Here is a 20,394-nt window from a genome sequence, read left to right as displayed (position 1 = left end):
GCTTTTGTTTCTGCAACCACAGAATATCTTCAACTGTGGAAATTTCAGTAAATATGAAAACAAAAGTTTTGCAGGAAGGGCTTCATGGATAAAATGGTAAAAGGTATTTACCATCAGGACACGGCGGCGAGCACAAACTAGGAGAATCTGACTTTTTAACCTCGTCAGAGAAATCTGAAACAGCAATTGCTGTTCACCTGCAAGCTCCCTCTCCAGCCTCACCCCGTCCCATCTCTGCCGACCCAGGCTCATCTCTTCTGCGTGTGGAACGCTGACTCAAAGCTGCCGAGACACGCTAGTGGCCTTACATCTAGTCACACACGCACAAATCTAGTCACACACACACACACACATCTAGTCACACACGCACAAATCTAGTCACACACACACAAATCTACTCACACACACACACAAATCAGCTCTGTTGGGAGTCTTGGGACTTAAACAGGAGCGGACATAGCTGCTACTGCAGTCTGCTTCCAGCACATTTCCTGCATGTTTTAGACCATGAACATGTGAGGTCCACTTGTGTGCCCACATAATAAGTTATTTATGTTTTTGTTGAATGCATTTGAGGTTTGGGTCACATTAGTTTTTCTCTGTAAAATGTAACTAATACCGTTTTTTTTTTCGATCGCTTTGCTGCAATTTTCACAACCTTGATGTCATTTTTCACAACTCTATACACAAAACTCACAACGAATGATCAAAAAGCACCTATTTTTCAGAACTCTAACCCTTTTCTCAATTGCTTTGATACAACACACATAAAACTTAGATCATTGGTTCATTGAAAAAAACTTACCTGTTCAATTTGACACAACTTAACATCAAAGTACTACTATTTCTAAAAGCAATCCACTCATTACATTTCAAATGAGAGTCTGTTCATTTCCCCTCAATGATCTAACTATCAACTGATACAACTACTCAAAATGATAAGTAACTGTTGCAATACTCTCAATGCTGCATGAATAAAGACCAACAGTGGGTTCATTTGTAATTTGCTATCCAGTTCTGCCTACTCGTTACTGATGAGTGGATGCCCATTATGGAATGATTTTATAAAGAGGTGATTTGGAGCCAGGTTACAATGGAGGTCAAGCAGTGGTAGGAGGAGTATGAATAGGAAGATGCGTTGGTCAAAGAAATGGCGAAGGACAGGGCTGCCATCTGAGAGGTGGTCGAGAACCTGTGGCCAAATCCACAACACAGTTAACGAGCATATAGAAGTAGAGTAATCACTGTTTTGGTTACAGTACAAGATAGAAGGCTGAGAAACACAGCTTTTGTTTTTGTTTTTACAACTACTGTAATTGCTGTATTTTTACTTTGATTCAAATAAACCTATGTTACAGTATGATTGAACTGTGGCATTTTTGATCTGTACATTTCAGAATGTGTTTACTGATTCCACTCCCTCTGTAGTATTCTCTCTACTACTGCAGTATTTTCCCAGAGATTTGTGGACTGTGTAGTACCATATGTGATTTTGTTCTGCAAGGTGGAGCTAGAAGCTTGTAGATTTGCGTAGATCTTTTTGTTTCCGCTTTTTTTGTTGTTGTGGCATCTAGTGTTAGCAGCAAAGTAAGAATTTAATTGTGCAGAAAAACATTTTCTACTTTTACTTTGCATATAAAAACTATAATTATGAAACCTGCGTCACCGATTTTGTTGTACAATATTAAATGTTTGTTCAAACAATGACTTATTGAAACTATGGGTTACCTGTGTGTGGGTGATCTAGAGTTTTGTTTCAATGGTATTTCACAGTAAATTAGTTTTTTGAACCAATGTTTGTGCAAGATGTCTTTAAACGTGTGAATGCACAATGCAGTGTTTTGACAGCCTGTGCTACAAGTGATGACCGTTATGAGTTTTGTGTCTAGAGTTGTAAAAAAGACATCAGTGTGGTGAAAATTGTTGCAAAATGGCTGAAAAAAAACTGTAAATAACCCGCAGATGCAGTAACAGCGTTACACCAGTAGGTGGCATGGGGAGTCACTGGCTGCGCAAACCGCCCGCCAAGGAAACCAGACGGCATCTCCCATGTGTTCATTGTATTTCCTGCTTTCTACGTTAGAAACACTTTTCACAACTATTTAAAGTTACTGCAGGAAACAAATGACTATTGAGGATGAATTTTAATATGAGAGTTTTGTGATTTATCTGTTTGACGACCAGAACAGCCCACACTGTTGAACCGTTAAACGGACTTTTGAATGAATGTGGGGAACATGTCTGATACTTTAAAGTTAATCAGTAATTCGTCTCTTATTTTCCTAAACATGATTGTTTCAGTTGAGATGGACGGTTATTTAGTGCATAATTAAGAAAACTGTTGGAATGTATACTGATTGTAAACCCAGGTTGAATGTATGCTAGTTAAGTGGTTTGGATTAAATTAGAGATCAGTTATGGTTGTTTCAATGTAACAATTTAGTACACACACATTGAATGTTTCATAACAGGTGACTATAAATGTATTTAAAGTTTAGTAATGAATAGATCGTGTGATGAAGAGCCAATGTTATTGTGTCTTGTATTTGTACACATTAGAATATGTCTAGAATGCTGAATTATATGTGAGAAAATGTTGACTGTTATGATGGATTGGTTTGTTTAATATAAGCTGAGAGATTGCCAAGGAAACCAGACGACATCTCCCGTGTGTTCATTTTATTTCCTGCTTTCCAGCTTATTCTTCCGTCAACGGGTCCTGGACTCTGGTACCATTGACACCCGTTACAAGCAAAGCTGATTTGTTTCATTTAGTGATGAATCACTCCTGTAGACACTAGCACTAAAAAAACTAACTTTTACATAAGAATCAATTGTTCAGTTGATTCATAATCATTTGTCAGCAAATCGATGCATGGATTATTAGATTGATTCCCTCAGCTCTATTGTACACCCACAGATCTTTTGAACTGGATTTCTCTCCATGTTTTAGATGTAATAGCTTGTGCAGCAAGGTGCTAAAGTGTTTGGCCTTTACATAACTCTTCTCAGGTTCATCTCACGTGTTATCTTGTGGGTTTTTATTGCAAAAGTCTGATATTTTTTGCACAACAGTGGCATACTGAGGTTTATAGCTGAGTCCATTGTTTTGTAGTGACATTGTTTTCCCTCAGTTTCAGGTCAACGCCGTCAGTGACGAATGAAGGAAATGGAAAACTTGAGAAGACAGTAGTTGTCACAGAAGGAAAACAAAACTTGATAATCTTGGAAATTTTGTCAAATGTGCTCACATTTTTATCAGCAGAGTCCTTGGTGAGCACCAGAACACCACGGATGGCACATTTCATCAGCTTCATCACACTTTTAATCGGTGACCTCAGTTATTGTGCTATGGTGGGATACTGAGCATCTAAAAATCTCGCCTAAACATTTTATTTAAAGAGCAAGTCACCTCCAAATCAACTTTTTTTGCTGATAAATTATATAAATGAGGTGATCAACCATATAAATGAGGCGATGTGAGAGAGGATTATAAGACACCTTTCGTCAAACTTTTTGACAGGTCTATTGTTCTTTGACCTTTCATTCCTATTGTTCATTTGACCCTTGACCTTGCCCCCCCTTCCTATCATTAATCAAATGGACAGGTGTATTGTTCAATCTTTGCCCCCCTTCCGTATCATTAATCAAATGGACATGTGTATTGTTAATTGTCCAGATGGGCTAGACCCCCCACGCCGCATCATCAATGGCGTATTGTTGAACGTGTCCAGATGGTCTAGACCCCCCACGCCGCATCATCAATGGCGTATTGTTGAGCGTCCATGATATCCCACGTCATAGGCTAATGTGTGTAATGGTGTGTGGTTTCTTTTTTGTGATAGCCCATCGGTTCCCACAGCCCCTCCCTTCTGAGTGTAATCCTATTGTGTTTAACTCTTTAAAAGCTCAGATCTGTCCGAATGGTGAAAAGCCGAGCTCTAAGAAAAAATGATGAACCACGAGGAGCTGAATGAAGCACCAGGCCGCGCTGAAGAAGTGTCTACTACATCAGACGCTTCAACTTCAACTCAAAAAGTGAAAGAAGAGAGCGTGGATATACCGCTGTCAAAAACCATGCTTTGTGAAAAATCCATCGCTATACATCAGATGCCGGCTGGAATTGGTGCCCCCCGCAAATCTACATTTTACATCTGCAGAGTGCAGGTTCCTCCTTTCGGCGGTAAAGAGATCTTGGAGCAAATATGGCAGTTGGAACCTTATGGCTATAGCGGTAGTTTTGGATACCGGTTCAGCTACGACACTAAGGAACTGTGTTTAATCCAAGATGTGGCTGAGGGCGAACCTCTTAAATCCTATTTATCAAACTCACCAGCGGTTCTCTCCTACAACGATTGGGCTGTGCTCAGGCTGGCTGTTCCACGCAAGGTGCACAGAGATGATCCTGAGAGACCTCGTCCGCCAGTCAATCGCAGCGGGCCGCAAGCTCTTCCAACGTTGGATGAAATCCAGAACGCTGTGACAGCATTCAGCGCTTCATGGGAGGGGGAAGAGGATGCTGATGGAGAGTGGATGTTCAAGGCCTCGGTCCGTGTGAGAGGATTTGAGCTCTTTTTTGTGCTGGAGAATGTGCATTCTGTATGCGGAATTTACCGCCTTCTACAGGTTGTACCTTTCGAAGCCTGGTGTGAAAAAATAAATGAAGTGGAGGATCGTATTACTTCATTTTTTCGTACCAGCCGCTGTTGGAACGACATTCTGACAGTGCGAAAAAAGCTGGAGTTCTAAGACCTGCCTTAGGAGGAGGAGGAGGAGGTTGCATCATCATACCACGCCCCCCATCCAGCACTAGTTATAAAGAGCTTACAGTTAGAAACCATTTCATCCAGACGATCTAAGCATCAGCATGACGGGGTTCTACAATCAGACGACCCTTAAAGACCTTTGGAGCCCACCACCGAGCTGGGTACTAACGGATTCATCACCACCGAGATACAACACCAGTCCGAGGTCCAGATCGCTACCATCACCACCACCGCCGAGATACAACGGCAGTCCGAGGCCCGCATCGGCCCCATCGTGTTTTCCAGAGGATAACCTACCACGACTCCCCACCATCATGGAGGTTCCTGAGAACGTACCATTCAGGCCCTGGGTCGATGGGGCTGATCCACCTTTGGTGACATCAAACCCTGAGCCGCCGCCAGGTCATGAGGAGGAGGAGGATGTGCAACCCCTCGACATCCAGAGCACCGATGAGGAGCCTCACCGTCTGCCTGACTGGGTGTTTTCAGAAGACAAAGTAGACCGTGTGAAAATGGGTCTTCTTCACTTGGTCAACATGGCGATCAAAGCTCACTTACCAACCATCTGCCACGGATGCAAGATCGATCACCCCAGTCAACGGCAACACGAATGTCTTTACGTAGCTGAAAATGAATTATTTTACGATTTTCACTTTACGGACATTATTCGCAGGGTTTTAACACCTAAACTGATTCCGGCTCTTCAAAGTTTTCTCAGTCTGCACGGCTTCCAGCCTCTGGACACTGAGATTCTGTTCACCATGGCTGTGACGCAGCTGCACGGATTCAGGGCTGTGATGCCCATTCACAAAGACATTTTTCCGGTGTACGATCGCCTGTCCAAAGCTGACCTGGACGCGCTGTCCGGGGTGGTGATGGAGTGAGCGAGCTGCGGAGGGGCTCTTCTACAACTTTATTATTATATTTGACGACAGTATGATTAGATTTTAGCTCTGACGGTAGCGTCATTAGATTTTAGTTCTGATTAGACTGTGTGATTTTATTCATTATATTTGACGACTGTTTTTAGTTCTGACTAGTGTTTAGATTATATTTGTAGACTGTGTGATTTTATTCACTATATTTGACGGCTGTTTTTTACAGTATGATTAGACTGTGTGATTATATTTGATGACTGCTGTTTTTTACAGTATGATTAGATTGTGTGTACAATTTATGAAATAAAAAGAACTAATGAAAACAAATGTGCATCATTTTTGCCAACCATTCATCAGAGATGGAGGAGGTGATGAAAAAGGTTTATTTTACACCAGAACATCAGGGTAGTTACGGTGGTGTGGAAAGGTTTAGAACCGGTTTACAACAAGATATTGGGGAGAAAGTTTCATCGGATAAGGCTCGCGATTTTCTCTCAGAACAAGACGCCTATACACTTCACAAACCTGCAAGAGTTCATTTTCCGAGAAATAAGGTTTTTGTCTCAGGGCCGCTAAAACAGTTTCAAGCTGACTTATGCGACATGCAGGCCTTGTCAAAATCAAACGACGGCTTCAATTACCTATTAACCGTCATAGATGTATTTTCAAAGAAAGCCTATGTACGAGCCCTGAAAAACAAATCGGGGAAAGATGTTACAGAAGCTTTTGCTTCAGTTTTGAAAGACAGCGGTGTCCCTAAAAAATTGCAAACGGATTCCGGTAAAGAATTTTTTAATAAGAAATTTGAAGCCCTCATGAAGAAACACGAAATTGTGCATTTTGCCACAGCCAGCAGCGTAAAGGCCAGCGTTGTGGAGAGATTTAACAGGACTCTAAAAGGTAGAATGTGGAGATATTTCACAGCCAAAAACACCCATCGCTACATAGATGTAATTCAAGATTTGGTGAAAGGTTATAATCATAGCTACCACACTTCTATCAAAATGGCCCCCTTTGAAGTTAACACGGAAAATCAATGGCAAGTGTTTCGCAACCTTTACGGGACCACCGCACCGAAGCCTGCAAAGAAAATGAAGTTTAACAGGGGTGACGTTGTGAGAATTTCCAAACTCAGAGGTGTTTTTGATAAAAAATATGAGCAGAGTTTCACGCACGAGCTGTTCACAGTAGAACAGTGTCTTCATCGAGCACCGCCGGTTTATAAACTCAAAGATTTTGATGGGGAAAAAATTGAAGGGTCATTTTATGAACCCGAATTGCAGAAAGTAAACTTATCGACCGAACGATCCTTCCACGTTGAAAAAATTTTAAAGCGCAGAACTTACAGAGGCCAGAAGCAAGTGTTTGTTAAATGGCTTGGATGGCCTCAAAAATTTTCCAGTTGGATTAAAGCCTCAGACCTGCACGACGTTTAAAAAACAGATACAATAAAAAAATGGATCTGAGACAAGAGGAGGGTTTTTATATCACATTGCCCTCTAACGCCAGTAACGAGGTGTTTAAAAATAACACGATTGCCAGTTACAGAACCGATCTAGCCCGTCACATCAATCTCAATGGCAGGTGGCAAGTGGGACTGTCTGAAATCACTTACGTACACTCGTGGTTTAATTTACCGAACGATCGTGCGTTTGTTGAATGGCGACGAGTGAAAGAACCTAAGAAAATCAACAGAGCTCCGATTACTCCCGGATATTATAAAGCTATCCAAACACTTAGAATGGAATGTGAGACTGCTATGAGAAAGATTGATCCTGATTTCTATCTCATTCACAGATTCCCCGACCCCATTCTCAAATATCAGATCGGTGATGAAATAGAATTTAGATTTTTAGCGCCTCTGGCCTATCTGTTAGGTTTCAACGCGGGTGAGTGGTTGACGCCTGAAGGTACTTCAGGCATCGATGAACCTATCAAATCGGCGCCTCACCCACCCGATTTAACAGGCGGTCTATATCAATTTTACTGCTACACGGATGTCGTGACCGAGCAGTTGGTCGGGGACGTCTTTGCGCCTTTATTACGTACGGTGAAAGTTGAAGGGACCTTCGGTCACACGGTCACTCATGTGTTTAATCCTGTGGATTACATCAGCGTTTCTACGAATCATATAGAAAGCATTCATATCGAAATAAAATCTGATCAGAATGAGCCGATTCACTTCTTATACGGAAAAACAACGGTGAGGCTTCATTTCAGGCCCGCACATCAGAGAAATACAATAATATAACGCTCGTGAAACAGGGCGAGAGAGTCAGTTACACTCGTACGTCTTGCAGACATGATTTATCACCTGCAGAGAAACGATCCCAACCGTTTTATCAATTATTACGTCACTCAGGCCGGTCATGGTTTACCAGGTTTTAGCGGTGTTCCTTATATGTACGGACGTGGCTTTGGATCGATATTTTCAAGATTGTTTCGATTCATATCACCTTTTGTTAAAAAAGGATTTGCTCTGGCTAAACCGCATCTCAAAAAGGCCGCTACAGGAATCGTGTCAGATGTGTTGACGAGAGCCGTCGGTAAAATCAATGACCCTAATGCCCAAGAGGGGTCAGGCCTCATGGTTCTGTCGAGGCGTGTTCGCAAAAGACCCCCCGGCATGCGTTTAAAGACATCTACATCACGAAGCGACCGACGCATCAAACCTCCAGTTACAAAACGCAAGCAAAAGAGGAAGAAGTCTAGCCAGACGGGCTCTGATATTTTTTAATCATGTCACTGCTCCACAGCAAATCGTCAGAATGTACGCTGAGTGAACTGGATCTCTTCACCGTACCCATGACTCAGTTGTCTATCGAAGATAAGATCTACAGCGAAATTTTACCCATAGCGGCCCTGACGGACGGCGGGCCTGTAGAATTTTTTGTCCCCGGAGATGGAGAAAAATATTTGGATTTAAACGACACTCTTCTATTTTTGCGGGTGAAAATTACAAACGATGACGGGAGCCCGCTAGATGATGGTGCTGCCACCGGTCTGATTAATTACCCGATAAACACGATTTTCTCACAATGTGACGTGGTTCTCGGCGATCGTCTGATTTCACAGTCCAGCGCCACGCACCCCTACAGAGCGATCATCGAAACCCTGCTGAACTTTTCTGAAGCGAGTTTGAATTCTCAATTCAGCGCGGGATTGTTCTTCAAAGACACCGCAGGCGCGCACGATTCCACCGTTGTAATTAACGGACGCAATTTAGGCCTTAATCAACGAGCGACTTTTACAGAAAACTCCAGAGAAGTGGATCTGATAGGACCCCTGCATTCTGATATATTTTTCTGTGAAAGACTTCTTTTAAATTCCGTCGATCTCAGAATTAAACTGACACGCGCGTGTGATGCGTTTTGTCTGATGGGGGCGCGTGATTCCACCTACAAGCTGAAACTCCTGGGTGCATCGCTTTTTGTGAAGAAAGTTAATATTTCACCCGCCGTACGTTTGGGTCACGAGTCTGCTTTACTAAAAGCAAACGCCATGTACCCGCTCTCACGCGTGACCGTCAAAACTTATTCCATTCCACAAAATTCGAGGATATGTAATCTGGAGAACCTCTTTCTCGGCGCCATTCCTAAATATATCGTCTTAGGATTAGTGGATCACGAAGCTTACACAGGACGTCGAGATCTTTCGCCTTTTAATTTTCGCCACATGAATGTGGAATATCTGGCGTTGTCCAGAGACGGAAAACAGATTCCATCGAAAGCCTTTCAACCTACTTTTTACCAGGGAACATCGGTCAGAGAATTTTATAATCTGTTTACAGCCACTTCAAGACAATTGAAAGATTTGCCTCTATCGATTAATAGGTTGGAATATCAACAGGGGTATACACTCTTTGCCTTTAATCTGAACACAGCGGATGACTCGGAGGCGCTTTCAACCGTTTCCACCGGCAACCTGAGGATGGAGATGCGCTTTGGAGAACCTCTGAGAGCCACGGCTACACTCATTGTGTATGCGTGTTACGACTCCATTCTGGAGATAAACTCAAAGAGAGAGGTATTGGTGGATTATTATTAATGGATAATCACGAATTGGACGGCATATTATCGAACCTGCTGGGAGATTATTTTGGTGGCGTGTACGCGTCTGATCAGCTGTCTGCCGTCCCAAAAAACATTCGACTACCAACCTACTTTGTGGTAAACACTCATCCTGTCCATTTACCCGGTGAACACTGGTTGGCGCTAGCTGTGGAACAAAATGGCCTCGGGACATTTTTTGACTCTTACGGTCTATCGCCTGAATTTAAATATTACCCTGAAAACATCCTGAATTTTCTAACAGAACGTTGTTCACGAATACAATATCAGGATCGTCAGCTACAGAGTTTTGCATCCGACCGTTGTGGCCAGCATTGTGTTTTTTTCCTGTGTCATAAGGCTTGTGGACTTTCTCTGAAACAAATTATGTCTAAATATCATAAAAATGTAGATAAAAATGATGCTATGGTTTATCATTTTGTTAAAAAATTTTCAAATTGCATCAAACGTCATGATGTTTACTACACACAGGTGAATTGTACTCTTGAAATGTTTAAAGAATGTCACGGACTGTGAAATTTGTTTTGAATAAAGTTTTATTGAACAAACAAGAGAGTTAAGGTGTAAAGCTGATCCATTTCTTCAAAGTGGGGACATCGCTCCAGCTTGGTGATAAAATGATATTTCTCCTCGGTTTTTTCTTTTTTTTCTTCAAAACGTCTTCAGAATCCGGAAGTACAACCCCTCCGTTCCTGAGTTGCGTAATCTGACGTTTCGCTAGCGGATTGGACACGATAGATAAGGGTACATTTTTTTCTACTAGAGTTTTTAGGAAAGGAGTCCAACCCGTCGGTTCTGATTGTGTATGTTTTTTTAACGGGTTGCTGATGCTTTTAATCAAGTCAAGGATGTGCGATCCTTTCTGCACATCGCCTTTATATTTAAATTCCCCCGTCGGAGTCCAGTTTAATCGTGTCATTTTCAGCAGGTACTCGGCGTTTTTTCTTCCGCGTACAGGAAGATTCTGTAGCGTTTCATTAATGAGTGTGTCAGCCGCTGTTTCTACAGCTGACGTAGGCTCAGCCGTCACAGTGGGCGGTTCAGTGGGAGGTGCACTTTCGTGTAGACCGGCTCTCATCAACTTCAGATAACGCTGTAACAGCGCATTGTATTTTTTAATTTTCTCATACGGCGTTAATCCCGTCTCCTGCATAATTAATTTCATTTCAGAGTCAAGATTCTCTTCAGCCACGTCCCGTATCGTAGGTTTAACAAGCTGACGTAATTGTTGGGGGGTCACCATAAACATTTTTTGAGAAGCCATCGTTTATTTCCTTATTAAGCCACCTATCAGTTCGCCGATCAGAGGCGCAGCGGCTGCTAAGAGTATGGGTAGAAATCCGCCTTTCTGACCGACTAAAAGCTTCTTTTTTTTAAAAAGGCTAGTTTTGTTATGAGTCAACTGTCTGAGCAATTCTTTGCTTTTAGACAACTTTCGAAATTGTCGCGGCGATAGACGTATATTTCCTTTGATCACGTTTAAAGCTATTTCGCATAAAGCCTTCAGAACGTCATCGGAGCACCCTTTTAAAAACTCCTGACGTTGGCGAGGTTTCATACGTGACAAAGCACGTAGAATCTTGGCGTTGCGTTTTATACGGGCTGACATGGCTCTGTTTTAGACAAATACACCGCGGTGAGTTGATCCGGAAGTAAACCCGTACGGAGACGGAAAGAGTCTGGCGTTTCCGCTTTTAAATCCACAATTAAATAACCGTACGGTTCTGACGTAGCGTCTTGAAAACTCTCCATGAAATATCTTTTTTGGTTAGGATATATTTGATTTGCTAAAACATTAATTTGCAATTTGTCTCGAGGGTTTTTAAACAAAATCAAATAATTGGTGTTTAAGCTGATGGAACGACTATGTTTTCCTTGATGAAAAACATTTTGAGTGATTAAAATGACGCTCATATTTCTGTGATGTCTCAGCTGGGTAAATAATTTTAGCACTCCAGGATGGCTGGACGTTTGAGACATCATGTCATCCAAGATCACCAAGTGGTTTTGACCCGATGGAAATAAATCATCATCCTCGAATGAAAGCGGGAGACCTTGAACGAATCGAATACTTTTATTACAAAGATCATCATACATAGGTTGATAAGATGTAAAAAACCACACAATGTTTTTTGGCATTTCAGTTAAACATTGCATACAATTTTCCAAAATACTTTTTACAAAAAAGGTTTTTCCACAGCCTGACGGACCAGCAATTTGTACACTGAATGGAGACTTTAGTCTAGCGTCAAAATCAGTTTCCATTTTTAATACCCAAATGGTTCTGTACAGCCGTCAGCAAATAACCTCCGCTTATCAAAAATCACACGAAACCTTTTCACAAATGAAACATTCGCGAGAGTGAGACCTTTTTTATCCCTCTTGATGACATCCTGTTGAGTTTGCAAAAATCTTCCCCTTTCTCCAGACACGTACCCCTCAACCAGCAGCGCTAAGCTGTCAAAATTGATGTGATCAGATGAAATGAATGACTGTGTGATACCCTTAGCCTTTATCACCACCTGCTGGCGGTCCCGGGTTTTGTAAGCATACGTTTTTGGACCGGCTGATGAAAATTCCGTGATGGAATCACCTCCAAGTTCGTCAGTTAGATCCCCCAGCAGCGGTCCTGTTGGTAAAACACACTCATTCTCTTTGACAGAATAAATTATAGAATCTGTATCGTAATAAATGACGCGATTTCCCAGTTTGTTCAACGCATTTAATAATTTCAATCTGGCATAAGTTGTGGTGAATGCAGCTATAAAAATGTTGTTGCTTCTGCCAGGAGTCGTTAGGCATTTTTCTGCCAAACTGTGTTGCACCAGAACAGCTCCTGAAGTGAGAAAACTGAAGAATTTAACATTGTATCTCCCTGAAAACAGAATGTCAAAAAATTCATCAGGTTTTTGAACAAATGTGGTTTGTACAAGATCATCTCTTTGGCCAAACTTTCCCCAGAGTGAATTGAGACATAATTTTGAAATGGCACGCTTAGCAGGATTGTGCTGAATCTTGGACGCATCTAATAGTATTCCCTGACGAAGTTGGTAGTCCTGAATGTATTTTCTTTTCGACTCATCATCAATCAATCCTTCAGGAAAACCAGACGCTTGTTGTTTCTGCTTCAAAAACGTGTTAATGTAACCCGCGAACACATCTTTACTGCTTTTCTCAAAATCCCAGACTTCAATCATTTTCACCAGACTGTAACCTGAATCCAAAGCGTAATTGAGCTCTACACTCACCCAAACGCCCGTCAAAGCACGTTGAGACGCGCTGTGTGAACAAGAATCAGATTGATTATTCATTTCAGCGCATGTGCGACACAGTGTAAAAACGAGTTTACCTTTGGATGTTTTAAAAGGCAGAACAGGGAAAAACAGTTTTCTGGGTGGCAAAACGACAGCTTTAATCAAGCCAAAATAGTGACTCGGATCTCTGAAATTTTTAACATGAATTTTGGGATGGCCTATGGGGTAAGCCTGTGTGGCATTTACATAAGGGTACAGGCTCGTAAAATCCACATAGTGGATTTTTTCACCGCTCTGAGCAGAATGCCTCAGCCGAACCGGACAAGTTCTGCCACCATACAGGGCTTCACGAGGTAAAAGAGGAGCGGGCGGGGGGTCAAATCTTGAGACAAACTGTTTCACGTCCGGATCAGTTTTTACCATCTCCTGCCAATCATGTTCCCAAATGACATTCATTTTTAATCGATGCACAGTTTCCAACGACTGAAGCTTTTCGACGGTTTTGTCATAAATTTCACCAAAAGTGATTTTTCTCAGAGGACATATGGATGACTGTAAGAAACATTTTGGACAGCCGTGGAAAAAACAACCCATATACTCAAACCCTTGTTCGACGCCTGAAATCACAGCATATCCGTCGAGATAAAAATCTCCCACTTTATACTCCCCCAAAGGCGTTAAAGCGTGTTGAATGTCTACATTTTGACTGTGTGAAACCCATTCCAACCACACGATGCTTGAACTTGAAAATGGTTTTTGTTGCGGTCGATAACCGAGCGGACAAGGAATGGCCAATGTGTCTGGTTTTAGGAATTTTGATCTAAACACGCGCATGCAAGCTGAAGCGATCGTGACAGATTTCAGCGGGTCGATACCTGTTTCATTAAAAAACTCCTCTCTGAAAATACCGCATGCTTTACGCAGAATTTCCACATCGTTTCTACAATAAAACACGGCCTCCTTTCTGAAATCAAACAGCTGCTGTTTAGACACATCGGTGTACCATTCTAAAAATATTTTTTTATGCTCCGGAGACATTTGTTCAAACCCATAATGGCTGACATCTGGGTAAGGTCCTTTATAATTCAGATGTTCAAGCGATGAAAATCTGTGAGGAAAATAACCTTTAGTTTTATCTGTAAAGCCCAAAGCAGCTGGAAGGTTGGCTAATTTCATCATGAGAAAACTTAAGGAATCAATGAATCTCAACCCGAAATCTGGATCGTGAAAACTCAGGATTTTACAGCCTTGCATGAGTATATTTTTGGGAACAATTTTTAATTGACACATAGCGCTCAGAATTATATAAGCATCAAATCCACGCGCATTGTGTGCAACAAATGTATAATTGCTGAATTTAGGACGACGCATCTGCATAATAAAATCTTTAATGCAATCTAAACCAAATTTCTCCCAAACGTCGCCTGAATCGGATTTTGCACAGATTAAAAAAGGTGTATGCACACCGTTCTGATCCGTAAACGTTTCAGTGTCGTAATAAATAACCTTTTCCGTTAAACCGTCATCTTTTTTTTCAAGCTGAATAAAACAGCGATGATCGTCCGTGACCACCGACTGTTTGCAAACGATGCATTTGGTCGCTGAGCAGACGTGCTGTGAACCATTTCCACCCATGGTGATGTAATAAGTTTGTTTACAAATGGTGCATTTTTTAAACATTTCGCAAGGAGAAACTAACCTGTTTGCTTGAGGCCTGAAAACAGGTGTTTTGTGAGTTTGAAAACATATTACATTTTGGCATATTCGATTACAATCAGAACATGTGATGAGAGACGTTTCTGTTCGTTTGCATAAATCGGTATTACACACGCGACAGAACCATTTACAATGATGTCCGTTTATGTTATTATAAGCGGAAAAGCACCATGAACAAAAATATTTGGCTCCTAAGAAACCTTTAATATTTTTTATGCCGTAATAATGTTGATTGAGTAGCAAAATGAACAACGGATTTGTTCGATCGCTAAAATCTGTTTCAAATTTAGAAATGATTCTGTCGGATCTGTAAAAAATGATTATTTTTCTTTGAACAATATTTTCAAATTGAATCACGTCGCTAAATGAAACGGTTGATTGCTCCTGAAGCCCTGCCTGTTGATGAATATTTTTAGCCACATTCAATAATTCTGTATCTCTCGCTGAGGGATTTAACAGGCCGGCTATGCTTAGCGCAAAACACAACGGCTGATTGGCCTCTGGAGGGCAAATGAGATGGTTTCGTTTTTTATTGACTAATTCGTGATCCAGAATGGTTTCGATTTTTCGTTTTCCGCCGCCGGACGGGTTATTTATCACTTGCAGTCTGAAATTAAATTCGTTGTCGGTCTCTAATGCTTCATTTGATTGGACTAACAGATCCAGTAAATACTGAAGCTGATTTAACATATTTGATCCGTCATAATTAAAATTAACGTGGTGCGTCGTGTGTAAAGTATTAATTTCAAACTGGACTCTATCGTTGGGACGCGCGATCTGGCTTCCTCTTTCAGCAAACCTGTTTAATATTTCCATCAGATTAATATAAAACTCGGCTGGGTCGTTGATTGCTTGAAAAGACACTCTCTCTCTAATTTCACGCTGGTTAAAAGCTGCGTTTACGCTCCCTCCGATCTGCCGGTGTTCTATTTGTCTCAATATTTCGTTTATTGCTTCTGATGAAGGCTCATCTGAATTTGCTAGAATTTGATCGATCTCGTTTACGCGCTGCTGGTGTTCTATTTGTCTCAAAATTTCGTTTATTGCTTCTGATGAAGGCGAATCTGAATTTGCTAGAATTTGATCGACCTCGTTTACGTGCTGCTGGTGTTCTATTTGTCTCAATATTTCGTTTATTGCTTCTGATGAAGGCGAATCTGAATTTGCTAGAATTTGATCGACCTCGTTTGAAACGGCTTGGGATGCTAAGATCTCACTATCTGAAGCTAATTCATCTACTTCACTCAGTCCGCTTAAATCAAACCAGTCATTTAACACCAAATTATCGGCCTCATCTGAGGGATTTTGGCTGGCTAAAATTCGATCTAACAAATCTACATTTAATTCACCATCTACTTCAATCAAATCTGAAAGGTCGTCAAACCAATTTTCACTCATGATACAAAAGACATTAATAACCTACTAAAAATGAAGAAAAAATCTGCGTCCTCCTTTTACAGAGCCAGCACTTGTTGGACCACTTCGACCAGGCCTGAGTTGACCTGCAGCAATAAGTAGGCCATTTTCATCCTGTTTAATCTCTGAAGTGGTGAAAGACGGATGTTTTTCTTTTTCTTCAGTCGTTTTTCTGATGAAAAAAATAAATAAAAATAAATAAAATGAACGAGCTTTTAATAAATTATATATAAAATTTAACTTACTCTGTACAGGTGCAGGAGGTGGTGCGTTCTCTTCCTCTTCATCTGAAAGGATAAAAACATCTTTTTTACTTCAAATTTAATATACTATGCGGAGCTTTTTGTGAAACAGCTTACCGGCTGGCTGCTCAGGACCACGTTCAGCGGTTTCAGAGTCGCTGTCGGATTGTTCTGAAAGAATAAAAATAATGAAAAAATATGAACGAATCATCTTTGAAGTAAATAACCACCTTTTTATATATCTCTTACCCTGTGCAGGAGAAGGGGGAGGAGGAGGAGGAGGAGGAGATGGAGGAGGTGTGGGCGGAGATATTGAAGCGGCAGTCGAATGTTGTTCTGAAAGGATAAAAAAACAACGGTAAATGTGTACGAGTCATCTTTGACTTATTAATCAGTTGTTTTTTTATCGTTACCATCCGTCCGCGCATGAGAAGGGGCTGGAGGTGGTGGGGGCTGAGATATTGGGGGTGCGTAGGCCGTCGGACGTTGCTCTGAAGAATAAAAACGATAAATATGAACGACACATCTCTGACTTATTAATCGCTATTTTGTAATCACTTACCAGCTTCGAGGATCGTCTGCGGCGTGACGGTCCTGTAACGAACAGCTTTCACGCTCGCATTCCCGTGTGATCTGACGGTATGGCTGGGCTGATACGAATGTAAGACGGTTCGGCTGGTGGATGGAGGCGTGGTTGGGTAAAAGTTATCACTTCCGGGGTAAGGTTGAACCCCCTCCTTTTCTGTAAAATGAGATATTTCTCAGTTGAAGAAAAGAACGTTACGTATATATTTATAAAATCCACTCACTCAGATTCTCGACCGCGCGATTAATTTTAGACAAATCATCCAGGGGGACCGGTACCGGAGTTTTACAAGTTAATTCCTCAATAGGAATTTCTTCCCACTCGCCGTCCGATATGACAATAGCGTCTGAAAATAAAGATGTTAAACCAGAAAGAGAAAAAAAAGATTTGCGTCTTGAGTTAAAAACTTACCCGTCATCTTAGCTTGTTACACCTCAAATCACGACTCCGAAAATGCGCTTTTACATTTTATACAGCTGTTTAAAAAAATCATGAATAGAAAACGGTTGCGATTGGTCGAAAAAAAAAATGTTTATAAACAATACAGAGTCATTTGCTTTGTTGTATAGGTAGACAAATGTATGAATGGTTGTTTAGAGTTGTGTGTGTGTGTGTGTGTGTGTGTGTGTGTGTGTGTGTGTGTGTGTGTGTGTGTGTGTGTGTGTGTGTGTGTGTGTGTGTGTGTGTGTGTGTGTGTGTGCTCGTATCCATTGCTTCGTCAAAACTCCCTGGAGCAGAAATAAAAAAACCTTTACGATCCAAAAAATAATACCGGACATTTCTTCCTGAAATCTCATCATGTCTCAATTCGAACGTTGTTTTTAGCAGAGGAAGGCTATATTCAAAACACGTATCCATCGCTTCTTCTTCTTATTCTTATTCTTTGCTCATGTTTTGGTTAAAATGTAGCAGCTCTTTCACTCGTGTGTAAATCCGTTTACGGCATGCATGTGCCTTAGTTTAACTATTCTGGGAGGTATGTCATTAAAGGTTTGACCAGAGGTACGTCTGCTCTGAGACTTTACTAATCCACCCCTCCCAAAAAACAAACCTCATAAACAGCTTTTTATTTATTTCAGCTGTTATAGGTCCTACAAAATGGATCAAATCTTTTCTCTGAGGCAGGAAGCAATGTGTGTGTGTGTGTGTGTGTGTGTGTGTGTGTGTGTGTGTGTGTGTGTGTGTGTGTGTGTGTGTGTGTGTGTGTGTGTGTGTGTGTGTGTGTGTGTGTGTGTGTGTGACAGTGAAAACAAAATGTGACACTAAAGGCAGGAGGCGATGGTTAAGCTTTCACCTAAATAGCTCTTTGAAACAATAGCAAGTCATTTGCTTTTGTGAATTGTTACCATGCCGACTTGTTTAGAATGAACCAGAACTTTGTTTTTAAAACTTTCCCGCCACTCTTTCAATTCAGCCCACCTGCAAAAAAGTAAGTAATTTGCTTTTTGTGTGTTGTTTCTGTGACGATTTGGTTCAGCCAGATCTTTGTTTTAAAACTTACCGCCACCTGCAGAACAAAAAGGAAGTCATTTGCTTTGTCAGAAGTCGCTGGCCGTGTAAAATTGTTTAGAATGAACTTTAAGAAAGCTCAACAGATCTTAAAAAGCATCACGCTGAGGTAAGGATCAACTTTTGTTCTTATAGGCTTGAGTATGCAGGCTGGTTTACAACAGTACCCTAAATGGTTTAGGATGGTAAACCATTGCTTTGTGAAGTGATAGAAATGTTTGAATGGTTTAGTCAAAGACAAATGTTTGAATGTAATCCCTTTACTTCTTAGAGAAGTGTGTGTGTGTGTGTGTGTGTGTGTGTGTGTGTGTGTGTGTGTGTGTGTGTGTGTGTGTGTGTGTGTGTATGTGTATGTGTGTGTGTGTGTGTGTGTGTGTGTGTGTGTGTGTGTGTGTGTGTGTGTGTGTGTGTGTGTGTGTGTGTGTGTGTGCTTACAGCCATTAATTTGATGTGCTGCTGGACAGAGAGTTTTACACAATAGTTTTAGTTCTGGTCAAAAAGTGTCAGTGAGCTGCATGTAAATAACACATTTAAACACAAAGTTTAAGACTGAACATACGAAATCCAACGTGAACATCTCAAAGAGAGTATTAATGACATAGACAAATGTGTCACTCTGAAGAGTTTGTGTGTGTTCAGCAAAAGGCTGCAAAAGTTCATGCATTGACTTCAGCTTCTGCCACTCACTCAAGAGCTAGCAGACCATACCATCTTGTCTGCTACTACAAAAACAGATTCTTTAACTTTGAGGAAACGTACAACCATTTCATAGGTACTTGACAGTGTGTGGGGCTGTCATTCACAACAGTTAGGCCGCACTCATCCACTGTCAGTGAGCCATGTCTGTAGGCACCTCTTCAGCGCGGCCTGGTGCTTCATTCAGCTCCTCGTGGTTCATCATTTTTTCTTAGAGCTCGGCTTTTCACCATTCGGACAGATCTGAGCTTTTAAAGAGTTAAACACAATAGGATTACACTCAGAAGGGAGGGGCTGTGGGAACCGATGGGCTATCACAAAAAAGAAACCACACACCATTACACACATTAGCCTATGACGTGGGATATCATGGACGCTCAACAATACGCCATTGATGATGCGGCGTGGGGGGTCTAGACCATCTGGACACGTTCAACAATACGCCATTGATGATGCGGCGTGGGGGGTCTAGCCCATCTGGACAATTAACAATACACATGTCCATTTGATTAATGATACGGAAGGGGGGCAAAGATTGAACAATACACCTGTCCATTTGATTAATGATAGGAAGGGGGGGCAAGGTCAAGGGTCAAATGAACAATAGGAATGAAAGGTCAAAGAACAATAGACCTGTCAAAAAGTTTGACGAAAGGTGTCTTATAATCCTCTCTGATGTGGGAAGATCAGAGACAGACAGGACAGAAAGATAGGAAAATAAAAACCAAGAAAACAAAACAAATTCTTGAAAAACAAAATGTAGGTGGATTTTCCTCACCACCCAGCCAGCACACATAGGTGGGCCCCATATGGAATATATATGGGCAAGTCATATGGGTCCCACCAGGGTTTGTCCACAGTTTCCACAGTGGACCCACAGCGGTTTGCCCACAATGATTCTAAACCATCTGAAAACCCCCATGGGGCCTTTTAAAATCTATGTGGGCAAAGATCTTTCTGGGCTAACAACTGTAGGGCCACCATGGAAACCACAGACAAACCCTTGGGGACCCATACTGCTTGCCCTTATATATTCCATATGGGCCCCAGCTGGCTGGGTACATGTTTTACCTTTATAAAGCAACAATTTGTCAGCATGTAATATTTATATAATTGATACAATTGAGATCACCTTCAAAACCCAATTCCACGCCAGGGCCGTATCAAGGCATTTTGGGGGACAAGGCAAAATAGACACCTGCTCAGTGTTTTAAGTTGAGCTGCTATTTATTTTTATATTAGACTTTTTCTATTTGCACTA

This window comes from Nothobranchius furzeri, chromosome 9, assembly GCF_043380555.1.
Source record: "Nothobranchius furzeri strain GRZ-AD chromosome 9, NfurGRZ-RIMD1, whole genome shotgun sequence".
Classification (NCBI taxonomy): Eukaryota; Metazoa; Chordata; class Actinopteri; order Cyprinodontiformes; family Nothobranchiidae; genus Nothobranchius; species Nothobranchius furzeri.
This window is presented reverse-complemented; position numbering follows the sequence as displayed.